Below are 3,828 nucleotides of genomic sequence, written 5' to 3'. Positions count from 1 at the left end.
TTGTCTTATTTAAAGTTGATTAGTTCATTAAAGAGTTGAAAGAGGCAAAAAAGAGTGATGAAAGACTTAAGTGGTGAGACATAAGTGGAAAAAGGTCTTATTGTGTGAAACACGAGGGAAGTGATATGCTTGAGTGTAAACACGTAAGGGATTGTTATAAGAATTATTTTATCGAACATTTTCTCGTAGGTTTATAAAATATGTCATAAGGTAGTGGTGAGGAAGTAACTATAGAAGGAGAGCTATAGATAACCCATTTTATATGCAAGCTATATAATAGCAATTTGAGAGAATGAATGTGATGTTTGAATATATAAGAGATAGAAATGGAGCAGCATGATGATATGTTAAACTGAATTGATAAGTGATAGAACTAATAAAGGGAGACCTAATAAAAGGAGGCCAAATAGAAGAGCTGAAATTCCTCCCTTGGAAAATTCTGAGGAAGAGTTAATGAGGAATTTGGAGATGAAGATAAGATGTCTATTATTAATGATAGGAGACATAGACCAAGAGTTGGTAGGAATGATGGTAGACTTAAGAGAGAGTAAAGGGGGAGAGAAAGAGTAGATGCAAATGTAGGGAGTATTAAAATGAAAAATTCTATCATTTCAAGGAAAGAATGATCCTGATGCTTACTTTGAGTGGGAGAGGAAAGTAAAGTTGGTGTTTGACTATCATAACTATTATGAGGAAAAGAAGGTGAAGTTAGTAGCAATTTAAATTTGCTAACTATGCTATTGTTTGGTGGGATCAGATGGTGATGAGTAGGAGGAGAAATATGGAAAGGCCTACTGGGAATTAGGATGAAATAAAGGCTATCATGAGGAAGAGATTTGTGCCTAGCCACTATTATTGGGAGTTGCATCAAAGGTTATAAAGGCTAGTGCAAGGGTCTAAAAGTGTGGAGGACTACCATAAAGAAATGGAAATAGCCATGATAAAGGCTAATGTGGAGGAGGATAGAGAAGCCACTATGGCTAGGTTTTTACATGGTCTAAATTTGGACATAGTTGATGTTGTCGAGTTGCATCACTACATTGAGTTAGAGGATATGGTGCATATGGCCATGAAGGAAAAATAACTCTACAGGAAGGGGACTTCTAATAAGTATAGTGGTGGTGTGCATTCAAGTTCTAAATCTTCATGGAAACTGATACACTTGTATTATATAGATTTTTTAAGTACATTTGTATAATATTTCATAGCATTTAGAATAGTAATCTCATGCATAACCATTAATTTCATTAACTTCTGTAAATTCTATTGCCAAGCTCTAAATTCCATGTTTTTTGCACCATTTCAGGTATTTGGGTGAAGTTCGAGAGCATAGGAGTGCGGAAGGAAACTTGGAAAGGTCAAAGGATTGAGAAAAGTTATTGAGACAAAGTACACGGGTCATGTAAGAAAAGCCACAGACCCTTGTAACCTACTGTCAGAAGAAAGCCAGAAGAGCCAAAGAAGAAGCAGAAGTACAGGTCATGTAATCAGACCCGTGTAAGTTTCTGTCAGGCACAAGCTTGAAGAATTCTCCAAAAACAGAAGTACAAGGGCCATGTAACCAGACCTGTGTACCCAGTGCGGACCCGTGTAAACTCCTATGCCAAAGTAAGACGCAACCATTCAGCTCTAGTAAGTTACATGGCTCTGGGCCTTGTAGTGACACACGGGCTGTGTACTATGCAGCAGCCAATTTCCTAATCTGAATTCCAGCTCTTGTTTACACACTCAAAGTAGACTCCTAGTGCTTTTGGGAGTCTAAAGACCTAACCCTAGACTAGCTATTATAAATAAAAGTAGAAATGACAATAACAGTAGCTTTTCCTTTTGGGGGAGTTCAACCTTTTTGCAGAGCTTTTCGGAGTTTTCAGAAGGGTTTTTCATTTTTCATACTTGTATTCTTCGTAGCTGTCTTGAAGAGTAGAACACCAACACAAAAGAGAAATCCTTAGTCGAAGTCCCTCAAGGATCGAGACTGCAGTCATTCCTCTTTTGGTTCCTCAAGGATAGATCTCTAAACGGACTCTTTATGTTCTGTTATTTAATTTTCTTCATGTTTGTTGAACTCACCATGAGTGAGTAATTTCTTTATTATGGAATTAGGAGAGTAACATTTGCAATTATTATTATGGATAAATATTGATTTTTATTTATTGGATTTGAGTTTAGTTCTTTGATTCAATTTCTTGTGATCTTAATGCATGCTATGTATCGGTACCCACTTAGTATTGATTGCAGATATTAATTGAAGAACTGAAATGTAAAGATTAATATTAGCAAATTGAGATCTTGAATCTAGGAAATTTGACCTAGAGATAGGCTGATACCTTTATGGAATTCCAAAATTAATCACAAATCTTAAAGGGTTTTAATTAATTTAATCACCACGAAAGTAGGGTTTAGGTTAATTAAAATACACCTTAAGTGCTTTGAGAGATGACCTAGGATATCCCAGGATTAATTTCCATGAAAGCAATTATTCTCAATCCGATGAATAGACAAGATTAAAATCCATAATAAAATTGTAGTGTGAAATCTTAATTTTGGAATTGCTTTTATAAATAGTTTAATTAAAAGATTACTTTCAGCATCTAAAATAGGTTTAACTCATTCTCATCCATATTCGGTAGCCTAAACAGTCAAAATTGCCATGTAGCCTGGTACTTGCTAATTAAATTCCTCGTGGGAATGATACTTCACTCATCACTTTATTACTTGTTAACGATTTATGCGCTTGCGGTAATTTAAAAACTAGCAAACAAGTTTTTGGCACCATTATCGAAGAATTTTAATATTAGTAATATTAGGTGATAAGTAATTTAACTGATTTAGGCAATTTTATTTATTATTTAGTTTTGCTTAAATTGTTTTATTTTCTTATTCTTTCTCAGGTGATTGGTTTGGTACATGACCATAACAAGACCAAAGGAAGAAGTCTTTGATTTGGATCCAGAGATAGACAAAACTCTAAGAACTATCAGGAGGGAAAGGAAACGTGAAGGACAAGATCAAGGGAATCCAGAGATTCCAAATATGGCCAATGATAACAATAACAGGCTGAGACTCTTGAAGGACTACGGAGCTCCCTCCATACAAGGATTCTAACCTAGTGTTGCAAGACCCACAGTGGGATGCCAACAATTTTGAATTAAAATTGGCATGGCTCTAGATGATCCAATAGACCCAATTTGGGGGTTCACCAACAGAAGATCTGCACTACCACCTCCAGTGCTTTCTTACCCTTTATGACACATTCAAGATGAATGGGGTTTCTGATCAAGCTATAAGACTCAGAGCATTTCCATTTTCCCTTCGAGATAGAGCAAGGAAGTGGTTACTTTCTCAACCAGCTGGAACATTCACCACATGGGAGGACCTCTCACAAGCTTTTCTAGCAAGGTACTTCCCACCTGCGAAGACTGCAAAGTTGAGAGTTAAACTCAACACCTTTAAGCAAAGGGAAGGTGAATAACTCTATGATGCATAGGAGAGATATAAGGATTTATAGAGAGAATGCCCGCACTATGGCATAGAAGATTGGCTCCTAGTTTAAAACTTTTATAATGGGCTACTGCCCTCTACAAGGAGCACAGTAGATTTAGCAACAGAAGGTGACCTGATGGAGAAAACAGTGGATCAAGCACTTAAACTGTAACACCCTCCCGGTAACTACTCCATACATCCTACTGTTCCGGTGACCGGTGTCGGTCCGGACAGCTAGAATGTCCGGAAAAATATTTAAATTAAAGTCAGGAACCAAAATTAACTCAAATATTAATAAGAAAAATTTAGTAAAAATTTTAGAAATAAAATATAACCAAGTTAAAC

The 3,828-nt window shown here is 36.2% G+C and overlaps 1 pseudogene; it reads right to left on the bottom strand.

Moving 5' to 3' along the window:
- Window positions 1–3,436: 3,436 nt before the first annotated feature.
- On the bottom strand, window positions 3,437–3,531 carry LOC131175706 (small nucleolar RNA R71; annotated as a pseudogene).
- Between the last annotated feature and the right edge of the window lie 297 nt (window positions 3,532–3,828).

The sequence above is a fragment of the Hevea brasiliensis genome, chromosome 17 (genome assembly GCF_030052815.1).
Source record: "Hevea brasiliensis isolate MT/VB/25A 57/8 chromosome 17, ASM3005281v1, whole genome shotgun sequence".
Lineage (NCBI taxonomy): Eukaryota > Viridiplantae > Streptophyta > Magnoliopsida > Malpighiales > Euphorbiaceae > Hevea > Hevea brasiliensis.
The sequence above is the reverse complement of the archived record's forward strand: the minus strand, read 5'-3'. Positions and strand labels throughout refer to the sequence as shown.